The sequence below is a fragment of the Sphaeramia orbicularis genome, chromosome 13, assembly GCF_902148855.1.
Source record: "Sphaeramia orbicularis chromosome 13, fSphaOr1.1, whole genome shotgun sequence".
Classification (NCBI taxonomy): Eukaryota; Metazoa; Chordata; class Actinopteri; order Kurtiformes; family Apogonidae; genus Sphaeramia; species Sphaeramia orbicularis.
The window spans coordinates 13,453,477-13,479,759 of NC_043969.1; positions in this window are offsets into that span (position 1 = coordinate 13,453,477).

Below are 26,283 nucleotides of genomic sequence, written 5' to 3' on the forward strand. Positions count from 1 at the left end.
TATCTATCTATCTATCTATCTATCTATCTATCTATCTATCTATCTATCTATCTATCTATCTATCTATCTATCTATCTATCTATCTATCTATCTATCTGTCTGTCTGTCTGTCTGTCTGTCTGTCTGTCTGTCTCTTTTTCTTTCTTTCTTTCTTTCTTTCTTTCTTTCTTTCTTTCTTTCTTTCTTTCTTTCTTTCTTTCTATCTATCTATCTATCTATCTATCTATCTATCTATCTATCTATCTATCTATCTATCTATCTATCTATCTATCTATCTATCATTCTTTCATTCATTCATTCTTTCTTTCTTTCGTTCTTACTATCTATCTATCTATCTATCTATCTATCTATCTATCTATCTATCTATCTATCTATCTATCTATCTATCTATCTATCTGCCTTTCTTTCTTTCTTTCTTTCTTTCATTCTCTTTTTCTTTCTATCTTTCTTTCTGTCTATCTATCTATCTTTCATTCTTTCTTTCTTTCTTTCTTTCTTTCTATCATTCTTTCTTTCATTCATTCATTCTTTCTTTCTTTCTTTCTTTCTTTCTTTCTTTCTTTCTATCTATCTATCTATCTGCCTTTCTTTCTTTCTTTCTTTCTTTCATTCTCTTTTTCTTTCTATCTTTCTTTCTGTCTGTCTATCTATCTATCTATCTATCTATCTATCTATCTATCTATCTATCTATCTATCTATCTATCTATCTATCTATCTATCTATCTATCTATCTATCTATCTATCATTCTTTCTTTCTTTCTTTCTTTCTTTCTTTCTTTCTTTCTTTCTTTCTTTCTTTCTTTCTTTCTATCTATCTATCTATCATTCTTTGTTTCTTTCATTCATTCTTTCTATCTATCTATCTATCTATCTATCTATCTATCTATCTATCTATCTATCTATCTATCTATCTATCTATCTGCCTTTCTTTCTTTCTTTCTTTCTTTCTTTCTTTCTTTCTTTCTTTCTTTCTTTCTTTCTTTCTTTCATTCTCTTTTTCTTTCTCTTTCTTTCTGTCTATCTATCTATCTATCTATCTATCTATCTATCTATCTATCTATCTATCTATCTATCTATCTATCTATCTATCTATCTATCTATCTATCTATCTATCTATCTATCTATCTATCTTTTTCAATTTAAACTTTGGTGTTATTCATTTTGTTCGGGCGCCTAAATGACCAGCGGTAAAGTCTGAGAGTAAAAGGTTGTTGAGTTTTTTCCATTTGTACACTCACTTTCTGAAAAGAGTCCAAACTCTTTTAGAAATTATTCTCTCACCCTTTCCATTCGGATGTGCATCTTCTTCCACATTCTTCGGAAATGTTCTTTGCTCAAGCCCTGACACACTTCCACGAGTCTGTGTTGTCAGGGGCAGACATTGAGAGCTTTGATAAATTCCTCCTCTATAAATAAAGTCGGGCCTCCCACGCTCTAATCTGATTGTCATGTCATTGATTGAAATACCTAACTCTGACGTCCCCTTGAAATGATCCCAGAGGGTCGGATGCTTTTGTCACACACAGATATTACAGAAAGATAAATATATGAAGCTTGGAAGATTTTCCACAGAAAATAGAAAAATAAGTTTGCTTTTTTTGGGTTTCATTTCTTTAATTGGGTTACTGTCTAACTGTCTACTTTATAAATGCAAGTGAAAATCTTCTAAGTACCACTGTATCCCACTGCCTTCCAGTCCTAAAATAATATAATATGTATTATGCTACAAATATACTGTTCATATTACTAGAATTTTTTCTCTTCAGTTCTTTCAGGTTCGGTGTGCCTTCCACACACCCTGGGAGTTAAAACTGCAAAATGCAATAAACTACCCAGTGACAGCCTCCAGGAAAATATGAAGCGGTGCCATTGTCTGTTGAGTACAGTGCAAGAGTCTTTTTTCAGTGTTTTACCAAGTGAGCGATGGATGAGTGAACCAAAGAATAAAGGGGGAAGGACACCAAGAGTTCAGTAGAAAAGAAAAGATGATGATTCCTAACCTATTTTTACACATAGTGCATCATGCAGTCGCAAACACCCACAGAAACACACTAAGAGGACGGTTCCTTTATATATGGTTTAGCCACTGGCTCTGAAGACATTGCACTCCCATCAAAGTCCCACCTGCTCCAGTGTTTCAGCCTGAGGCCCTTATGACTATACTGCGTCTACGGCAGTCTGATAACAGAGAGCCTTTGCCTGTGAGCAGCAACAAAAGGTCAAAACTCTGATGGAAAAAAAAAGCCATATATCTACTGGAAAGTGCTGTAAGGGAAAGCAGTAGCATTCACAGTCTAACCCAACAACAAAAATTAGCAACAACAAGGTCATCGCACCCAAACAAACACTGTCTGAAACACATCTGACTAATAATCAAACTTTTATTACTGCTTTCTTGTTCCTGCTTTGAGCTTGATTTTCCTTTTTTTTTCTTCATATTTAATATTTCTTTGTAGCACAAAAATAGACTGACACCGGTGCATCGGTCAGAGCTCCTGTTTCTTTCTATTACGACTGTCTTTGTTTCTTCAGGAAACATCTTCATAGGAAGTCTGTGTTCTTGTATTAACTCCTAGCATACTAAGCACTCCAATGCATTCAACACTTTCCTGTTTATTTAAAGGAAAATAAACCCACTGAACTATGATATGGTCGTGGATCTTTGCTGAAAATGTGTTTCTCTTTTTCTATGAAGGGAATGGGGTTGTATGTGCATACTTCCACTTCAAATATCTATTATCATTTTCATGCATAATTCATGTCAAGAATCACAATTTTATTTGTGCTTCTTCTGAACCATTTCATTTGTAAGGTAACTCCCTCAAACCCGACTTTTAAAGAAATAACGGAATCAGACGTTGATGTTTTTCAAATCCTTGTTAAAATTCCCACATCAAATGCAGATAAAACATAAGAACTTTGACACCAACTTTGACCAGTTTGTGAATGAAAGTGGGGAATTAATGATGAATTCTTCCGAAAAAAAGACATTGTTGCTTTAAAGTCAGCAGTCCTTGACCTCTTTACACGCAAATTCATTGCTAATGTCTAAAAATCAAGAGCTAAATCATTTCAGGGTGGAAGAAGAAACACTCGTCAAATTCTGATCTGTATCTGAGAGTCCTGAAGTCCTCAGTAACGTAAGGTGAAATAATTTATCTTCAATAATGTTTATAAAATGACTGCTAGAGAGAGAAAATTGTCGAATCTCAGTGATCTGAACTGAGGCTGGAAGTTGGGTTATTACAGACAATTTTTTAGCCCAGTGCGCAGAGAAAATGACAGAGAATGTATTCATTTCACAGTTCAGACTCCAAATATCCCTTTTTTCCTCTTTGAGGGAAAGGACACAGTAAGAAACCAAAGACATCAGACACAGACAGAGCCATTAGCCTGATAGAGGCATTTTTTATCAAAAGTATTAGAGCCATACATGACCTTTCTCCATTGCCTTTGCCGGTGATTGCAGCTCCATAGTAGTCACCCAGCCCTGAACTGCAGTACTTTAAACAGAACATAAGAAATTATGCAAATATGTTGACAGAATGTAGTGAGCTAGACAGTGGCAGCCACACCTCTGGGAAATCTGCAAGACCACAAATCTGTGAAAATATGAAATTAACTACATCAGAAATAAGTGAAGTTTACAATGATAAAAAAAAAACAAAAAAACATGAACAAACACTTTATGCTCTGCAGGGTCAGGCTTTTTTTTTTTTTTTTTTAACTGTAGAGCTGCTGCAATCAGTGTTATCCGAGAATGGAATAAATAAAGATGAAAGTTCCTATACATTCATTTCAATCTGGAAAGGAACGCTAGATCCATAAAAATATATTTAAAATTAGTTGCAAGTGGCAATGATCAGATGGTCACACCTCTCTGTTGTGTTTGGCAGTGCTATCAAATCATTTTCACACCCACATTCAAGACCCTGAAAAACAAATTTTCACCACTTGTGTTGCATGTGAGTTGTAAAGCACCTCTTGCCCTTCAAATAACCCTGTCTCAGCGAAGCAGCATTTGAATGCAATATGTAATCACAGTACATTGTGTTTCAGCACAATTACCAAAGCTGGAATCTGTGGAAGTCTGTGCAGAGTTCAGCAGCTCTCTCCTTCCAATCAAATCCAAATACTAAATATAAATATAGGTGACCTGATGCTGTTTTATACTGCTGTGGATGAAAAAAGGCACTTTTTCACACATCTGTGTCAGGCCACGGAGTGGAGCAGCAATCTGAACAGAGATCAGTAATTACAGCTATCAATCACTGGTTTAACCCCTTATCTGCCTGAAAACACCTGGGATGAGCAAGAGTGTGTGTCACAGGGAAGATCGTCCACAGCCTCAAAACAGAATCCACAGAAGCTGGTGTTTTGTGTTGGATTTTGTTCTTCCCAAAGAGCCACTGGTATGACTTTATTTCACACCAATATTATTCAAATTTTTGTTAGACTTTGCACTGTATCTTGACGCAGTGACGGTTTCTGACATGTGCATTATTTGCGGCTACACAGGGTGGCGCTGCTGGGGTGGCAGCAATGTGCCCCAAAATAGTAATAAAAAAAAAAAAAATACTATGTGAAATGGTTTTCACTCCAAAAAAAGCTAAATGTACAGGGTGTATTTAAAAAAAATATATATACATTTTGAAAAATTACTCCCAGTTTTGCATTTGATCATTTTTGGAATTTTCTTTTCTGGACGTCGGTAGGTAGGGGATTGGTGGATATTAGTCCAAATTTACAGACCCAGGTTTTCATGCATGAGTGAGCAGGGGCAAATTCCGTAATCCAAGTTAAAACTGGTTTGTGCGAAGTAGTGGTGGGATTTAAATCCGATCAAAGGTCATGGGAGGGGACAATGTGCATCCATCTTGTTTTCCACAAAATCGCCAGGTTACAGCATTAACGCTTTAGCCACCATGTCAATTTCATTCATCCCTCTATCCCATTTCCATGCCTAAACAAGTTGAATTAACATTAAAAGGCAGGAACAGCTGCCATGGGTAAAGAACTGAAATTGACATGGTGGCCAAAGTGTTAATGCTGTAACCTGGCGATTTTGTGGAAAACAAGATGGATGCACATTGTCCTCTCCTATGATCTTTGATTGGATTTAAATCCCACCGTTACTTCGTGCAAACCAGTTTTAACTCAGATTGTGCTATTTGCCCCTGCTCACTCATGCATGAAAACCTGGGTCTGTAAATTTGGACAAATATCCACCAATCCCCTACCTACAGACGTCCATAAAAGAAATTTCCAAAAATTATTAAATGCGGAACTGGGGGTAATTTTTCAAAATGTATAGTTTTTTTTTTTTTTGATACACCCTGTAGAGAGAAATTCATTTGGGAACCGCTACAAAGCATCTCTGGGTCTTTATGGGTTAAACTTAACCACTTTTTTTTTTTTTTCCCCAAAACCTAGATTCTCTCTGGAGTCCACATCCAAACTCTGTTCTCTGGTTACAAATTCCTGGATTTTATTATCTGTAATCCACCTCATCTCAGAAAAGCAACAGAATTTGAATTCTGTTGTTTCCTTCAATGACAACTTGCATTTCCTTTAAACAACTGCTTATATAGTGGAACCTGGACTTACGAGTTTAATTCGTTCAAGCTCGTAACTCAGTTTGCTTGTATATCAAATCAGTTTTCCCAAATGAACTGAACCGAAATGCCATTAATCCATTCCAGCCCCCCAAAACCACCCCAATTTTGCACCTAACTTATAGATAACTTATACCAACGAAAGCTCAGCATGTTGTCTGTGTTGTCACCAATGAAAAGAAAAATGTTGCAGGACAGCTAGTAGGTGTTCTGGTGGTGGATCCTCCATTTCTCTTTTCACAAAAGCGTTTTGAGGAGTACTGACAGGTTCCTCTTGTCAACTCCATTTTTATATAACCTACCATGCAGCTCTGGAAACACATGTGGCTCTTTCATCCCTCTAAAGCACCTTGAGGCTTTGGAAAATTAATGAGTGTTTAATTCAAATTCATTTAATTTTAGTTCATTGGTTTTTTTTCTTTTTTTTTTTTTTTTTTTAAATGTAATTCTAAATGTGAAGATTAGGGTGATATTAGTTATTCCAGGTATTATCTCCTGCTGCACAACAAAGTTTGGTCGCTGTCCAGAGGGGAGGTGCTGAAACACTTTGCCGGTGAGCTAACCACATGAAATGAAAGAGTGAAACATAGGATGATAGGTGGCTGTTGTACCAACTAGCAGCGGCGCATCTGAAGCTCACAACTCGGATTTTGGCTCGCAACTCAAAGGCAAGGCAAGTTTATTTGGATAGCACTATTTATACACAGGGTAACTCAAAGTGTTTTACAAAGGCATACAAAAATTCAGAACTAAAGCAAAAGCAAGGCATTGAAATTAAATTGAAATCAAAAAAGGGGAAAAAAAAGACATTAAAATCCTCAGAGATATAACATGATTTTAAAATGCATTCACAGAATAAAAGAAGGATTATAATTATATTAAAATCATACATTAAAATTAACATTAAAATTAAAATAGAGTAAAGCAAGACATTAAAATAGGACATTTAAAAGAGAAGATTAAAAAGAGTTCACTCATAAACACGTGAAAAGAGGAAGGTTTTTTTTTTTAGCCTGGATTTAAAAATGTTGACATTTGGGGCTGATTTCAGTTCAGTTGCTGCTTCACCATATTTAGTTTGAATTCTGGACTGGACTATGTTACCTGAGTCAGTTGCAAAGCAAAAAATCAACCGTGCACAGACTCGTAACACGGGAAACTCGTAAGTTGAAGCACTCGTAAGTCCAGGTACCACTGTATTTGGACTAAAGGTAATGTAAGTCGATTTTTGTTTGATTTCTGTTAGAGTGCCTCAGAAATGCAGTTCATTTTCAAGAAGAAGAAACCCTAGAATTAAAATGCAGAAACACTAGAAGAGTGAAACGTATATTGAAATTACAATAAAATCAGAAAAAAAGGGAAAAAAAGACATTAAAATCATCATAAAAAATTATTTTAAAATGTATTCACACAATAAAAGAAAGACATTAATTATATAAAAATCATACATTAAAATGAACATTAAAATTAAAATAACAAGACATTAAAAATAGAGCATTAAAAAGACAAGATTGAAACGAGTTTACTCATAAGCACATGAAAAGAGGATTTTTTTTTAGCCTAGATTTAAAAATGTTGACATTTGGGGCTGATTTCAGTTCAGCTGCTGCTTCATCATGTTTAGTTTGAACTCTGGACTGGACTATGTTACCTGAGTCAGTTGCAAAGTAAAAAATCAACCATGCAACAACTTGTAACTCGGGAACCTCGTAAGTTGAGACACTCGTAATTCAAGGTACCACTTTATTTGTACTAAAGGTAATGTATGTGGATTTTTGTTTGATTTCAGTGAGAGAGGGTGCCTAAGAAATGCAGTTCATTTTCAAGAAGAAGAAGAGACCCTTGAATTCAAATGCAGAAACACTCTAGAAGAGTGAAACGTGCATTGAAATTACAATAAAATCTGAAAAAAGGGGAAAAAAAGACATTAAAATCATCAGAGATAAAATGTGATTTTAAAATGCATTCACAGAATAAAAGAAAGATATTAATTATTTTATAATCATACATTAAAAATAATATTAAAATTAAGATAGCGTAAAGCAAGACATTAAAAATAGGACAATTAAAAGACAAGACTGAAAAGAGTTTACTCATAAACACGTGAAAAGAGGAAGGTTTGTTTTTTAGCCTGGATTGAAAAATGTTCACATTTGGGGCTGATTTCAGTTCAGCTGCTGCTTCATCATGTTTAGTTTGAATTCTGGACTGGACTATGTTACCTGAGTCAGTTGCAAAGCAAAAAATCAACCGTGCACAGACTCGTAACACGGGAAATTCGTAAGTTGAGGCACTCGTAAGTCAAGGTACCACTGTATTTGAACTAAAGGTAATGTAAGTGGATTTTTGTTTGATTTCAGTGAGAGAGGGTGCCTCAGAAATGCAGTTCATTTTCAAGAAGAAGAAGAAACCCTTGAATTCAAATGCAGAAACACTCTAGAAGAGTGAAACATGCATTGAAATTACAATAAAATCAGAAAAAAGGGGAAAAAGACATTAAAATCATCAGAGATAAAATGTAATTTTAAAATGCATTCACAGAATAAAAGAAAGATATTAATTATATTAAAATCATACATTAAAATTAACATTAAAATTAAGTAAAGCAAGACATTAAAAATAGGACATTTAAAAGACAAGATTAAAAAGAGTTTACTCATCAGCACATGAAAAGAGGAAGGTTTTTTTTTTAGCCTGGATTGAAAAATGTTCACATTTGGGGCTGATTTCAGTTCAGTTGCTGCTTCATCATGTTTAGTTTGAACTCTGGACTGGACTATGTTACCTGAGTCAGTTGCAAAGCAAAAAATCAACCGTGCAACAACTCGTAACTCAGGAACCTCATAAGTTGAGGCACTCGTAATTCAAGGTACCACTGTATTTGTACTGAAGGTAATGTATGTGGATTTTTGTTTGATTTCAGTGAGACAGGGTGCCTCAGAAATGCAGTTCATTTTCAAGAAGAAGAAATCCTAGAATTCAAATGCAGAAACTCAGGTTGAGAACTGAGCGCTACACAAGTACGAGGCTGATCTTTTCATAAGCAGACATGATTGTGTAGAGTCAGCATCACCTTTAATGGTTTGTCTCATTTCATCAGAATGAGAAATTATTCACAAACTAGACATCGCTCACATGTAATCTGTGCATACTAACCTTAGAAAAAAGTAAGGAAGTAATCTACTGTCAAAGACAAAAGCACACTCTGTTTAAAAGTTTAATATGATGCAACGATGAGTAACAGCCTAGATTAGCAAAAGGGCAAAGTATGCACAGAATTAATATTCATGAGCAGCCTTTACACAGATTTTCTAAGACTCTCACATCAGACTAAAAAGTTGTCAGTCTTCCAAGGTGAAAGCTAAATGACGCTAACCAAAAGCATGAAAAGACACTACAAAATGTGAATTTCTGCTTCTCCCCTCTCATCCTGCATGAGTCATACCGTTGAAAGAACAAAATGATTCTTTCGGTCTTTGGGATGAATGATTAACATTTGCTTTACTTTTTTTTTTTTCATGTATTTCACTTTATTTTTATGTTCGCAGACTGAATTCATTTTGCTAGGGAGCGGACATTATTGTTGGCAATGATGATTTCAGGAAGACTGAGGAGAGCGCTCATCATTCACTTCACAAACAAGAAAATACTGCACTGTAATAGAATAAGGAGGGTACTACAGAGAATATAGGTGTCTATTGTTGGTTACTAACAGTTGCAGTAGTAGTGTATGCACTGTTAGTACTAGGAGTGGTAGTATTAAGTTAACTGTTAATGGCTATTTGTACTTATACTACAGGGTGTATCAGAAAAAAGTAGACTCAGAAAAAACAACATAAAACCAAAATGCAAAGACATTTTGAAAATCTGATCATATGTATTTACTGATCATGTAATTGACACCAGCGTCCTGGGTCAGTTTTCATGCTTCAGTGAACAACGCTAATTTGAATTGTACAAAATAAAAGTAATTTGAATTGTACAAAATAAAAGTCTTTTGCGCATGGAAGTGTAAGGGTTAATATGAGATCTGTTACCATGGATGACAAGTTCCATTGGTCTTCTACTTGCATGCATAAAAAAGGAAAAAATAATTACATGTTAACCCCCTACCAGTTTCTAGTTTTAACCCATAAAGACCCAAACATCCACCAGCGACCAAAACCATCTACTAATATAGACTGTTTGACACGTGTTGATCCACTAACTCTATCAATACATGTAAATAATTGGTGTAAAATACAGTTTGTCATTTGGAGGCTCCGTAGTGACTTTTATACGGATGCACTTTTTATATAGTTGCACTTTTATACAGAAATATTTTAATACTGATGTGTTTGTTGTGCTTGATGAATGTATTTATGTGTGGGAAGACTGTAGTTTGAATGTTATTTGTGTTTCTTTTATATGGGGGGCACATGCAATTTGGTTGTATTCACTATGCAATGACAATAAAGCTTCTATCTATCTCTCTTTAAAAAAAAAAAAAAAAAGAATGTGGAAACACTGTCATCTTCTACAACACTGACTCACCAGTAAAACCCATGGAGTTGGATCAACATGTGATGGAGACACTTGGTTTATTTTCAGTAAATGATAGATTTTGCTAAAAAAATTAAAAAAAAGTCACTTTTTTTTCTTCAGTTTTCATTGTTTTGATATAACAACATTTGAGCTTTTATAAACATCTACATGATCAGTGAATTAAATATCTTCCTGAGACACAGCAATGCATTTTTGTCCTCTTTAATGGACAATAGTTTCACAGCTTTACTTAAAAAAACAAAAACAAAAACACTGTTCACGGCAAAGGACATTCCTTAAGCAAAAAAAAAAAAAAAACAATAAAATGTATCTGGAAAACTGTTGCATCATGCTGTTTCTGATCAAGGCAATTATTTAATGTAAAAAAAAGTCCAAACTTTTACCTTCCTGGGTCTCAGAACAATATAAGAAAAGACATGATTTTAACTGAAAAAAATTAAAATAAATAAATAAATAAATAAATAAATAGGATAATATTAGAGTAAATGGTGATAAGTCACTTAATAAGGGTTAAAAATGAAGAGAAATTCATTTGGGAACTGGAACAAAAGTACCACTGGGTCTTTATGCATTCAACAGTTATATTTCAATTTGCTATGCATCCATGAGACCATGAACCTGGCCTAAATGAAAATGTTAAGTGTCATGAGATAACTTTTGTCAGGGTTTTTGGTGCTATATAAATAACCTTTGAGTTGATTTAAATACAACCATATGCAATATGTGGACAGTTAGTACATTAGTTAGCTAAACCATGCTAAGTCTGGCTGGACTTGATTTGGCTTTATCTTGATAGATACAATGGAACAAGACAGGAAATGAAGGGGGAGAGAGACGATGGCATGCGACAAATGGTATGTGATGTGCTGTGGACCAGGTGAGCCATCAGAGTTCTCCGCTCAATAGGGCTTTGAATGACACTAGAGCAAGTACAAATGACACACGAGAGCCGCAGGACTCACCAGGAGTTAATATCAGCAGTGGGGGAACATTTGATGCTCTCCGTGAACTAAGACAGCTATCAACAGCAAGTTGACAGTGTGTTGATGCATGACAGTTGTAGGGTGTGTGAGTGTGTGTGTGTGTGTGTGTGTGTGGGGGGGGGGGGGTGCAAACACATCTAACTTGCTGTTCACTTTTCATTATAATAATCACGATTATTTTAGCAATAATTGAAATCACGATTATTAAAAACGATTATTTGTTAACCTTAAAGTTGTTTATTTTTCTCTTGCAAAACAATGTAAAATATACGCTTTAAACATAAATAAAGCTTTTAACCACTAAAGCAAAGTATTTTCACTTTTGTACGAAACAAAAAAATCTTTGAATGCAAATAAGTGTACTGTAAATTCAAGTACGTTTCCTTTTGTAAATAAATAGTGCACTGGAATTAAACTGCTATAGACTTGCCATAGAACTGTAGCAATTTAAAAAAAAAAAAACTCACGTAAAGTGCAAATTATAAATTCAAGTATGTTCAATGTAGTATGAAACAGTAAATTCAGTGGCGTGCTGTAAGGTTTCAGTTAAGGCCTTCTGTATACATCAGCCATCTGGAATCCGTACGTTAGGGTTATACGGGTTAGGGTTAGGTTAATACGGGAGTTGCAGCATAAAGAGATTCGGAAACTGAAGATTGCATTGCGGACGAAGTTGTTTTTATCTGTTTTAGTTTTTCATAAGATTATGATAACGGTGGCGGTGGTTAAACTTTAAATGGTTAAAAAGGTTTGTTGTGTTAGCGGTCGGTGCGGACACAACTACGAAACACTTTTTGCACGTGATGTGTTTTTGCTCTTCGTCTTCTTCATCAAACCCAAAGTGATTCCATACAATTGAATTTGACTTGCCTTTTTTGTTTACCAAGCACTTCTGCTGTGATTCTCCTGCCATTTTTCCAGACCGCTAGGTACAACTTTCCTCTTGGGGTGGACCTGCCGGCTAGCAGGCAGCAGTAGGTTAGAGGGGGGCGGGGCAGAGCAGCTCATGGTAGCTTGCGTGCGCGTGAATTAAAATAACTCAAAATTAGTAATCGTTTTTTCTCGATTACATAATTTTTGTAATCGTTGCGTCTAATAATCGAAATCGTAATTGAATTTCGATTAATTGCACAGCCCTACATTCAACTGTACAAATGTAAGTTCAGAAAAAATGAACAGAAACCTCACCTTTTAGTTTTCTCTTTTACCGTTATACCACTATACCACACCATTAAGCTTATTATAGTATACTAATGAACTTTAAAATCACATTTTATTACTGGGGATTTTAATGTCTATTTTAATTTTAATGTTTTTATATTTTAACTTTCTCTCATTTTAACCCTTTCATGCACGAATTATGAGAACCTTAATCAAGATTTTTTTTCCTGAGTGTTTTTACTCTTCTTTAGGCATGAAAAAAACAATGCAATTGAAAATTTTCTTATGAAAAATGAATAAATAAATAAAAACTATATAAAGAACACAAAATAAAGTTAAAAAAAAAAAAAAAAAAGACATACTACTATTACTACGAATAATAAAATTGATCTATGAACCTATTTTACACGAAGTTGCCAAAATGTCCATTCAGCTGGACACCTTGCATTTAATTTTTGAAACGAAGAAACATATATTTACAGATAAATTGTGTGAAAACTGGGGTGGGGTGGGGGGGAGGCTTGTAGTTCTGGGGGTGAGAGTATGCTCAGGGTAGATCTACACAATGTTACCAATTCATGTCAGAAAAGATATGTTGTGTCTTAAAACTTTAATAAAGATATGCGCAAAAACAAACAAACAAACAAACAAACAAAAAAAATCCATGAATATATAAGAGAACAGCTGTAGAATAGCTGTCCACTGTAGTGACCAGTATGCATGAAAGGTTAAATTTACTTTTATGTCTCTCCTGTGATGCTTTTATGTTTTATATAAAGCACTTTGAATTGTCCTGTACATGAAATGTGCTATATCACAGGTGTCAAACATACAGCCCAGGGGCCAAAACCGGCCCACCAAAGGGTCCAATCCCCAGTAGGATGAATTTGTGAAATGCAAAAATTACACTCAAGATATTAACAGTCAATCCTTTTACTTTAGGGGTCATATAAAGCCCTACTTTAGTCTTTAGTGGGTCAGATCAGCAAAATACTATCATAAAAACCTACAAATAATGACAATTCCAAATTTTTCCTCTGTTTTAGTGTAAAAAAAAGTGAAATTCCATGAAAATGTGCAAATTTACAAACCAGCCTTTCACAAAAAAATATGAAAAACTAGAAAATGTCCTAAGAGAAGTCAGTGCAATTTTACTAATATTCTGCCATTTACTAAAATATTTTGTGTATTTGCAGATTCATTGTGATCTGTAAATTGTAATGCACATTTACGAAGGAAAAGCAGAGGCATAATATAGTTAAAATTCCACTTTTTGCAGTTATTTCATGGTTGCTCATTTTATTCACATTTTAAAAGGACAGTTTATAGCTAGATGTAAACATTTCCATAATGTAATTTTACTTTTATCACTATAACATATTGAAATGTTTCAAGCTGGCATTATTTACATATTATTATGTTATTAATTTACTGGTCTGGCCTACCTCAGATCATATTGGGAGGATATGGCCCCTGAACTAAAATGAGTTTGACACCCCTGTGCTTTATAAATAAACTTGCCTTATGCTTGTTGTAGCCAAGATGTGCTTTAAGGCCATGATTGTTCCACACATGACCTACTGTATGTCCAGCTGGTCTCAGGCCAATGAGACCAAAATCAAACCACTCAGGTCTCTATAATCAGGCTTTAAAAGTACACAATAAAAAAGCCCGTCGCTATCATCATTGTAGCATCATAAATAAACACAAAATGCTGAGTTTTGACAATCTAATTTTATTCTCTAATTTAGCCCTTTTCAAAATTACTAATAATACTGCTCCGCCTCCATTAAAGAAACTTATTCATCTTTGGTCGGAACAAACCATCTGGAGTTCTTGGTCTCACAGAAACTGTGTAATCCCTAAAAGATGTTATGCTTTTGAGTAGTGGGCCTTTTCTTAAAAAAATTAAAATAAAAAAAAAAAATCAAACAATGGAACCAGCTGCCGGACAGTCTGAAGTTGTCTATTGATCTGAATAGTTATTCACAAAATTAAAAAAACAAAACAAAAAAAAAAACATATTCCAGAGTAGTCATATAATTACTGGTAAATATGTTTTAATGTATGTTTAATGGTTGATAAATTAAGACAATTGACTTTAATGCATGATTTTAAAACCTGTGTTTTTGGGAATAAAATATGATGAAATTGCTTTTTTAAGAAACAATACGAAATTTATGAAATTGAGATAAATACACAAGTTTTTAACTATTGTAATTATGAGCTACAGTTAGTTTCATATTGCATGTAATGTAAATGTTGTATATTGTGTGGGCACCTCCCCGAGGACAGCAGATGGAAAGTAACTTGTAGCAAAGCATCTCTTCTCCTTGAGGTTAATGTATTTGTACATTTTCTCTAACAAATTAACAATAAACTAAAGTAAACCAAACTGTGGTATGCAACACTGTGTACAGCATGGTGATAAAGCAAAAAGGTCATATGAGAATGTTTTGAGGTAGAAACACATTCCATGATCTGAATCACAGTTTTCGCATCTGTTGTAAAATGTACATGAGTTACAACCAGACTGTGGTTTTTGGAGGTTTAGCCTAGATATGATGGCTTTTTGTTGTGATCAGACTAGAAACTCTGCATTTTGGCGTCATTTTGGACCAACATTATTATAATATTGACAATGTCTAGACAAACTAAATATGAATCCACATTTATGGTACATACAGCTGCAGTGTTTTCATTATTTATGCAGACTCTGGCCTAATTTGTCCTGCCAAAGTTGTATAATGAATACAAAATATTTTCAAACCAGCCTAACTCTATAAAGCAGCTGTGTAAATTTGACTCATTGCACATCAGAGTTCAGTCCGGGCATTCAGCTGTCGGACTTACAGTCATTCTCCATCAGTTTTTCTTCAGTAGCAGCAAAACAACATGCAAAAAAACCCAAAAACAAACTGAAATAATATGAACTAAACACTATTGCTATGAACTCACTACGCAAATATCATGTTTAAAGCAACATTAATGCACCAAAATATATGTTAGTGCAACAATGTCTGCAAATAACATGATAAAATGACTATTAACTGAGTATGTTTGAACAGCACTGTTATTTTTTAATGATAAAATCTATACAGCCCTGACAGTTAGATCATGACAGGTTAAAATCAATTACGATTCAGGATTGTGAGATCACACAGCCCTAGTATGTACCATATTGATCGGTAATTACTAATCAAATAACAAATATCTTTCATACAAACACATGCTGTAGCCACTAAGACGCAACAGTATTATTATCCTAGACTCCTGCTTCACTGTGCTCTGTAGTGGATTACAAAGGAACCTCACTATTGAAGCTCGTTTTTCTTCTTTCACTCTGTTTTTCTGTTCAACAGGCCAAAAAAAAGAAAAAAGAGGGTTGAAAAATAATAAGTTTTCTTCCTCTCATTCTTCTCATTTCGTCACTAATATATAACATATCAAACCACTGACAAAAAAATTCTGTTTGGATTTATTTAGAATAGAATAGAATAGAATAGAATAGAATAGAATAGAATAGAATAGAATAGAATAGATCTTTAGAGTGAATCCCAATTCACCTCTTGGCCCTTCACCTTATCCCTACCCCTCCATTTTGCGCGTACATGTAAAGGGGTAGTGTTGTCTCAATTCTCGATTAGACGGAGGGGAAGGGAGATATTTCAGTACCACACTACAAACGGAGGGGTAGGAGAAATTCCCCATAATTCTGTTCGAATCATTGGCAAGATGGAGGTAAACACAGCGAAAAAGTGCAGCAGTGTGATGAAAGAAACACAAATGTACATGTTTTCTTCGTAAACAACTTAATCATTTGATCGATCGTTTAAGGCCGTTTCAATGTGTTATTGATCGCATTTCTGCAGTTTATAGTTGATAGCCGCAAAAAGACGACCAAAGCCCATGGAAGAGAGATGGTTTACAACTACTGATGCTATGGTGAATACTTTTGGAAACACAGTTGTTGCATCTGTTAATAGCGGCATTGATGACTGCTGATGACGTAACAGGTCACGAAGGGTCGTCTCATTTCATAGGAGAATGTTTCAACCTCTAACCCTTGAAGCTCCGTTTCAAGGGGTAGTGCCAAGTGCAAGGGCCTAAGGGTAGGGGTAAATGGGAGGACTAATGGGTGAATTGAGATTGAGCCTTATTGTCACTGTCACAGGACCAATGAAAATCTGTTTAACAGCTCTGTTCTGTTTAGCAACAAAAAACACTAAATAACACACAATCTACTGAGAATTGTCGGTAATGTGCAGATCTGCAGGATAAAATATTATATATATATATATATATATATATATATATATATATATATATATATATATATATGTGTATATATATATATGTATATATAGCAACACTGTTTTAACCCTTTCATGCATGAATTGTGAGAACCTTAGTCAAGATTTTTTTTTTTCTTCAGTGTTTTTATTCCTCCTTAGGCATGAAAAAAACAATGCGATCGAGTTTTTTTTTTTTCCTGTGGAGTTACAAAAATATCCATGCATTTAATTTCTGAAGTAAAAAAACATATGTTTAAAACCCAATATCAGAAAGTGATATGAAAACAATGAAATAAAAACAGTTTTAATGCTGCTAATCTGATGTCTTCTCACATTTTAACATATTCTAATGCTAGTAATTATTCACTTCATGGAGATAATATGCAAAAAAAAACTTCTTGTCTAACAAATAACAATTGATTTACACTTAAACATGTTAGTGCAGATCAGGTTTATCAAGAACAGCAAAGTTACAGTAATGGTCTGAATGTCAGTGTATGGGATGGTGTGTAAGTGTTCACTGTGCTGGCTGATATGGAACTAAAACAACAAAACCCATGAATATATAAGAGAACAGCTGTAGAAGAACTGTCTACTGGAGTAGCCTATGAATGAAAGGGTTAATTGAACTGCTATGTTATGTTTTTAATCTATCCTTGTATTTTTCTTTCATTTTTGGTTTCTCCCCTGTAAGTTGCTTTGGAAAAAAACATCTGCAAATGCATAAATGTAATGTAATGTAATGTAATAAATAAATAAATAAATAAATACATACATACATACATACATACATAAATATACCACTCAAATACTACTAAGAGCTACTGAAATATACAAAAAGCTAACAACAAATAAAGATATATCCAGGCAGTGTAGGGTTTAAAATAAGATAAAGAGAAGAAAAGGTGTATTTATTGATTTATTTCATCAATGTTGAAAGGCCTAAAATAGGAGATAAGCCATTGTTTTCATCAGTGTCTGATTAATATGCTTCTTCACCTATGTATGGTTACAAACTGCACATGAGCATCGTTTTGGATTGTGTTTACAAATGACGTAACACAGTATGTTGTATTCAAGAGTCAAACAGCAAGCGGGTAACGCTTATGACTCTCGCTACAGAAAAAAAAAAAAAAAATCGTCTTTACAATATTTTTCCGTTTTTGTACATTTTCTCATTACATGGTCCGCTGGGTTAAGCCCCCACCACATCCAATCTACAACACAGCCTGACTTTCACTGAGTTTCATTTTCCATGTCAATCAGCAGGGGAGAAGCAGGATCAGTGGTTCACATGAATTGCTTAAAAACACCTCCCTGCCGGACAACAAGTGCAATTTTTATACCGTTAAGTAAAGACAGCGGTTAAACCTTTATGATGACAGAGATGCTGAAGGAAGAGAAATGACTGCGCCAAAAGGAAGGATATTATGAAGGTGTGGAACCATTATCCCAGATAAAATATTGTATTTCGTCTTCCTGGAATCTGAGCTGTATCTCCCACTGGGAGACACTGAGACCTGTCACCCACACAACAAAAGAGACTCATATTTTCTGGCAGACTGTGGACTATACTCCTCTCACATCTTACCTCTTCCAGCTGATCCCACTTCCCTCCTTCAGAGCCTCATTTTGTCTTCTTTTTCCTCATTTTTTCTCTTCCTGAGAGTTGTGAGAAACACTTACCATCAGCATCATTTTCTCTCTTCAGTTTCTATGATCACATTTTCTGTTTGTATGTGCTTTTTTCTTTCTTTCCCTCCTTCTTTTGCCTCTACATCCTTAAAACCGCCTCCACTTTCTTCATCCATGTGCAGCTCATCTACAGCAGAGGTGTAGTGGTCCCTGGACAAGTGGGTATACGCTAAATTTTTGGCTTTTTTTTTTTTTTTTTTTTTAAGTAGTCCAGAAAGAACGCCCTGTTTTATAAACAATAACATATAAGACTACTCTATTTACTTTACCCAAAAATCCATCAGTTGTATTTGCTCACTATAATTAAATTATCATGACTTGATCAGGAGCAGTTTGTAGGTTTTACTGGTCACACAAGCAGCTGCATGAATGTAAATGTATTCCACATGAGGCAAACATCGGGTAATGTTAACCTTTCATAACATTAGCCTCTCATAACATTAGCCTATTCACACAGTTTAATTAATGGCAGCACCATTTCTTCTCTAAATGTGCAGTCATATGACCAGCAGTTTAAAATCGTGACTCATTCTGAAACCGCCTTAAAACTTACCTCAGAATTATATATTCCATGAAAGTAAGTTCTCTCAACATGTCACTCACTTGAAATACGTTTATTCTGCCTTTCTCGTTCGCATTTTCAATAATCGCGCATCTTTCAATGAGACGTGCAGTGACCTGTCAATCAAATGGGGTAGCACTGGCACCTGAAGTGTCCAGTCAGGTTCCAGAGGTGGCCAGCGTTAGTTAGCAATATTTTCCTCGGCATGACCCACCCTACTCTGCCTCTGATTGGCTCATCAGTCCTCATGCTTAAAGTTAACCAATCTAATCAGTGAAGGCAGAAAGTACTAGCCAATTAGAGGCAGAGTAGGGCGGGTCATGGCTTCACCACCCTTGGGGAAAAAATTAGCAATTTAGCTGCAGATACTACTGAATGGCGCACATTAGGGGGATTTAGAAGTGGGTATATGCAATAATGACTGAAAAATAAGTAGGTGTACGCCATATACCACCATACACCCTGGACTACACCACTGATCTACAGTATATCTGACTCTACCAACAAGCGCCAGCTACTTGGATACCTTTCAAGACTATTCTTCCAAAATAAAGTGCAGGACTGACGAAAAGCCAAACTTAAATTTATAGAAAATGTATGAAATTCAGTGTAGAAGCCAATAATGTAATAACAACCGATAATGTAATAACGTACGATAACGTAATAAATTTGCCATTTTTAAAAATAGGCCAATAACGTAACATCTGGCCGATAACGTAATAAAAGTCCTGAATCGATAACGTAATAGCGTTTGGCCAATAACGTTATAACTTATGACGTTATTGGCTCAGTTATTACATTTGCAAATATATATATATATATATATATATATATATATGTTTTTTTTTGTTTTTTTTGTTTTTTTTACCAGGCCAATAATGTTATAACCAGCCAGTAAGTTTTAACGTTATTGGCCAAAAGTTATTACGTTATAGGTTCAGGACTTTTACTACGTTATTGGCCAGATATTACATTATTTTAAAAATGGCAAATTTATTACGTTATCGGCTGTTATTATGTTATCAGCTGTTATTACATTAATGGCTTCTACATAAAGCAACAACGTGAAATGTCACAGCTGAATGTACCAAACACACTGGATAAAACAGATAATAGTGTCATCATTGGGCTGAATGAATCATTAGATTGATTTCAGTTATTATATACTATTACGACAAAACAAGCAAATATTCACTTTTCTCTAAATGCAGCCCTTATTTCCACCACCCACTTTTTACCACACAAACACTTCAAGGCTATCTACTGATTATTGTCCATTTTCACATTTTACTTCAGTGCCAGAGTGGAAGCGGTCTATTTAACAGACAGAACCTCATGAAAGGCTTGAAGAGGAGAAGAGCTGTTTATTTACTGGGGTGGCTTCACATGTGTATGTTTGATTTGATGAATCAGAGATGAACGACGTCTATCAGTGAAAATACCAGACGCAGAAACCATCAGAAACTTCCACAGATTATCTTCAATTGTAGAGAATCACTGCAGGATTTAACGTCTCATTTCATGCTAGTGACTAAAAGGAGAAGAAGAGTACGCTGAAAGAACATTTAAAAACATTTACATCTGTATTTGTGTATTCTGCTGAATTATTACATGATAGACTGCATGTAAGACATAGTATTAGCTCTGGTATTATGTCAATGTTAATGAACTAACGTAATCAAGTGTTTTAAGCCCGGGGCCATTTGTTTCCAGTTGGAATCATTTAAATATAACACAAAACAATGGATTAGCTGACTGCAGAAGCATCAATCATATAAAACCAAAGTATAATTTAAAAAAAAAAAAGAAAACACCAAAGTTACTACAAAAATCATAACTATCATTTCATAATGTGACCTTTATTTTTGCTCTTTGGTTTGTTCAGTGAGTTTCAACAAGATCTGCTTGGTGTTAGCTTAGTCGTTCAAAATTCACATCTGTCTATTTATTATTATTATTATTATTATTATTATTATTATTATTATTATTATTATTATTATTATTATTTATGACATACGGTCTTGGACTCTTAGCTTGTTTTTGATATTTGCCCATTAAGGCCTTGTTGTTTGAATTCAATTCAATTTTATTTGTAGAGCCCTATTTCACAACAAGTTTGCCTCACAGAGCTTTACAGAATTAGTTGGATATGATAGTTGGATTGTGTTCTGTTTTCTCAAAATTGGTTTTGTTGAGCTTTTAGCTGACATTCTTCTGGTTATGTGAATGAATGAATGGATGAATGAATGAAGGAATGAATGGCTCATTTTTGGTTTATACATTAATCGCCGCACAGCACAACAACCGCAATAAACACAAAAAAAAAAAAAAAAAAAGAATAGGCTAGGAACAAACGCTTATTTTTTGCCTATCCTTTTCACCTGACACACTCTGGACACCATTTTGAAGCAAGAACACAAAAAGTCACTGAATTGGGGTTAAGCAAATATATTTTTACATATGCAAAAAATATATGAGACAACAGACTGCAATTGTCCAAAGCCTTGCCCCTTGCTGTCTGACCAACAGAAAAATGTTCAAAGCTTATATTAGTTTAGTCTTTTCCTATGTTAGGTTAACTACCAATTGGTTGGTTACTTCTCAACTCCACCTATGTACAAATTTTACCTTAAACAGTAAAAGGAGGACACTTAGGCTGTGAAGTCAGTACAGAAAGTAGACGGTAAGTCTCTGACTCATCAATAAGTGGACAGCGAAGGAAACGACAAGCTTGACATGTTTGACAAGTTACACAGCGGGTGGCCCTAAGATATGCAATGCTTAAAATGAGAATACTGGACACTGCAATATTCCACTTTTTTTCGTCACACCAAATTAAATGTGTACATCATCGAGTATTCTCATTATAAAAAAGAATCAACAACAAAAACACAACTTAACCCTATAACGCCAAACTTATCATATTTGATACATGAGTTTTGAAGCCCTCTACATGATCAGTGCGATATTTTTTGTCCTGAAAAACCTGATGTATACAATTAGATACATGCAATACACAGATAATCCACAAGGGGGGGAGGGGGGTTCGTTCACCAGAGGCCTTTCCAGTGACACTACAAGATTACCATTAATGAGGAAGGAGGCAGAACTTTGGCAATTTTGAAAAGGAATTACCAATTTGTAATACATGTTTATGTTATATTATGTTTTTGTTTGTTCAAAAATAATGATATTTGAGCATTGAGACCTGATGTATCAAATATGATACAAAATTGAAAGTCATACATGAAAATTGATATTTGGGAAAAAAAAAAAAAAAAGGGGTAGTTTAGAAGGACCAATAAAGACTCCAGTTTCAAAGAACCGGAATTTTCTGTCAATGATTAAATGGCTCAGACTTTATAGGGTTAACATTCCTGAATGATCTTATACATAGTGTATTTTAAAAACTTTGTCAGAGAAATGAACAACTTAAATTTATCATCAAGTCCATCCCATAATTTCACACCCACAACTGAAACACATCTAGACTTCACATTTGTCCTCATTTTAGTACATTTAAAAATATACAGACCTCTTAAATCATAAACTCTCTTCAATACTCTCTTAAATTAAATAAATCTTGAATGTGGATGTATAGCATGTATATATTGCCACAAACATTGAGTAGCATTACCATGGCAACACAGACTGAGCAGTCACATGTAAGAGGTTCAAGGTTCAAGGTACTTTGTGTCCACTGACGGAGAATACTGTTTTTATAATTACAGAATTACTCCTTAGTCTGTCTACTGTATATTCATTTTCATCTATGTAATGTAGTGTTGTGCCTTCACAGTTTTCATAATTTCATGATCTTGAATCCAGTCTTAGTTCGTTCCCATATGATGGAACAGTTGGTGGCATTTAAAGGCTAGTTTTAAAATACAGTTCACGTTTCTATTGAAGCTGGAGTTACATGATTATTGACATTTACACAATGTTTCGTTGGATTTGGCACTGTTTAATGAGCTTTTAGGAAAAAAATATGAGTAATCCATGCAAGAAAGGTCACGTTTTTCCTTTTGGTATACTCTATAATACGACGGCGCATTAGGGCCACATGAGGAAATAAAAAAGCTTCTCACTATGAGAATAAAGTCGTAATATTTATATTGGGATTGGGCCCATATCTCTGCAATACAACACACTGATATATTTGATATAAAGTCGGGGCTCTTTTTTTTTCCTAAACACTGATAGTTTTAGGTCATTTTTGAGTACCTGTAAGTCATAAAACTACATGCAGCTCCATTAATGTGTGTTATTGCTTTATTTTTGAAGAATATTTTGACTTTGGTTTTGTAACGTATGTGTTACCTCATGTGAGAAACTTGTGACAGTTGCAAACAAAAGCTAAAAATGTTCAAATGTGTCAAAGCATGGTATGAATGTGAACTATTTTTGTATCGGAATTGAGATGTAGAATGTTACTGTGGAGTAAAATAACATCTAATATAATAATAACTACAAGCACTCGGAGAGCGCAGACCTCCGCCAAGGCAGATCAGTGCCCGCCCCCCCCCCAGATCACCACTAAAATTTAATCATTTGTTCCTTGTGCCAGTACCAACATTCCCTGAAATTTTCATCCAAATCCATCCATAACTTTTGGAGTTATCTTGCACACGGACAGACAGACAGGCAGGCAAACCAACGCCGGCAAAAACATAACCTCCTTGGCGGAGGTAATAATGATACATTTTATTTATAGGCGCCTTTCTTGGCACTCAAGGACACCATACAGTAAACAAGGACAGTACAAAACAAACAATAAAACATAAACTAACAGTAAAAATCAGGTTAAACTAGAAAAGCACTGTTATGAAAACACAAGGCTCGAACCCAAATGCACAAGACTGAGACAAAAGAGTTTAGTGTGAGTACTTATTTTACTCAAAATATTTAAGCAACAAAAATATCTTCACAGGTGTGGTTTCAAAAATTAACACAAAAATCTTCACAAGCGTGGTATCAAAAAATTAACGAAAATATCTTCTCAGATGAGGAATCAAAAAAATCTAACTAAAAAGTCTTCACAAATGTGGTATCAAAAATTAACACAAGATCTTCTTAGTAGAGGTATCAAAAAAATGTAACAAAAAGATCTTCACAAATGTGGAATCAATAAACTTACAAAACGAAGCAAAGCAGCACAGACGAACAGGAGAAGGTTCAGGGAGAGCTTGACTTGGCATTGCATGGAAGACGCACCGACAACAGACACAAGGAGAGGAGGGTATATAAAGAGTGGAGAGGTAATTATCCCCAGGTGAAGACTATCAGGGAATCAGGGAGGACACAGACAAGACAGACACAGTCCACACAGACGAACACCAAAATAAATCAGGAAATGAACCAACACCAACTAACATAAATTAACACCACTGAGGGCGCTGCATCACAAGCAGTCAGAGAGCGCAGACCTCCGTCAAGGCAGATCAGCCCCCCCCCCGATCACCACCATCCTTGTGCCAGTATCAACATTTCCTGAAATTTTCATCCAAATCCATCCATAACTTTTTGAGTTATCTTGCACACGGACAGACAGATAAACGCCGGCAAAAACGTAACCTAAAAACTGGAAAGAGACAAAGGTCCTAAACAGATGGGTTTTGAGTTTGGATTTGAAGAGAGGGAGTGAAGTGATATTTCTGAGCTTCGGTGTCAAGGAGTTCCAGAATATGTCAGAAGTGTGACCTCATCCCATGTAAACAACTGTTTTCTTTCTGCTCACATTTCGGAGACCTCACACTAAAACGGTGATATTCCTCATGCAGCTGACTGATTTGTGTGTACTAGACCCCAAGAATGGATGGCAGAGCGATGTAGTAAAATGGGTGATGTGATGACAGCGTGGTCAGAGGTTATCTGTAAAACCACAGCAAAGTGCTCAATAAAACATACGACCTGTAAAACTCTCCTTCTTGCAGCTCCTAAGACTCTTTATCTCCTTTGTCTGACCAGTTTCTCTCCCTGGGATCCACAGTGTCAGGTTTTCACTTCAAACCTCCATCACTGTCTGTGGTGTCTGTCTTGTATGGTACCTCTGGGACAGATTATGGATCTTTGCTATCCCACAGTTCCCATCCTGGTTTCTCCTGCTGTGACAGGCTACTCCTTGTCCATGGCTACAGGCTGTTAATGCCAGTCATCTGGTTCAATGGTGGGAATCTTTATGCCAGCTGAGTAACCCCTGGCGGTGTTTCTGTGTGTATAACTGTGTAACACTGGCACTGGATTGTGTTGTATTGTGCTGCCTCCTGCCTGCTGTGTCTCTCTTAACCTCTTTGTAGGTCACATCCACACTTGGAGCCTCTCCTGACACTACCAGCATGAAACAGAAGATTAAAACAACAGAGCCCGACGCCATAAAAGATGTAGTTTCAAGTACTTGTAGTGCACTCAGAGTGTCTTCAGGTAGATGGCACACACTATTCCGTTATGTCAAGGAGCAACAAGATTTGCAGCCATAATGTCGAGGAAGATAGGTGAGAATTTGCTTCTAAATCTGACTTGACAGAGATGAAATGTGCCATTTCCAACCATGAAAGCACAGGTCCCTGCAGAATGTGAAGTAAAAGAGGTTTATGAATCTTCAGTTTCCTGTAAAGTGACAGACAGAAAATCAGAATCCTTTATCCTTTGCTGCTTGTTTCTAAAACAATAACATATTGATGCCCTCGGGCTGCAGGGAACTGTAACAAAATAATAAACACGATATTTTGTTGTCTGTCAGTGTTGGTTTGTCGTCAAGGCTGTTCACCTCCTCTACCTCTTGTCTCCTACAATCCATCATTTCATCATTAACTACCCTCAGATAGGGTTTTTAGTTACTTTCAAGTGATAGTGTACTCCATCCACTTTTAATAGTTGTTTTTTTTTTTTTTTTATATATTTTTGATACACTTGGACTCCATGGACATGCTGGAGAGAGTCAGAGCTTAGACATTTAGACATAAACAGATTGTTGCTGACATGTCCATCTTGAATGATGAGAGGCATCCCAGCAGACATATTGTCCTCATAACAAATATAACCTGAAGGCAGGATAAATATTAGGGAAAATCCTCAATCCTATGTGATTTTCTTTGTCCCTCTGTCACTCTGGCGGCCTGTGTTTGTTTCTGAATAACAACCGGTAAAAAAAAAAAATGGCAGTGCTCAGCTCCTACAGCCTCAGGATATTTTTTTGTTAAAATACAGCAAACAAGCTTCTGGGTTATTGTACAGTTTTGGCTATTGTTTATTAAACAAAAGGCTGTAATTACAGTTCCCAAAATGATTATTTTGGTTAATCAGAAAACAGCAAATTGGAGTATCCCCAGGCATGAAAAAAGGATTGAGCCAGATGCATTAAGTTGGTATCAGATTAGAGTAAACAGCCAGCTGAGTCTGGCATGTGACGGAGTCTGGAAGATTTCCTC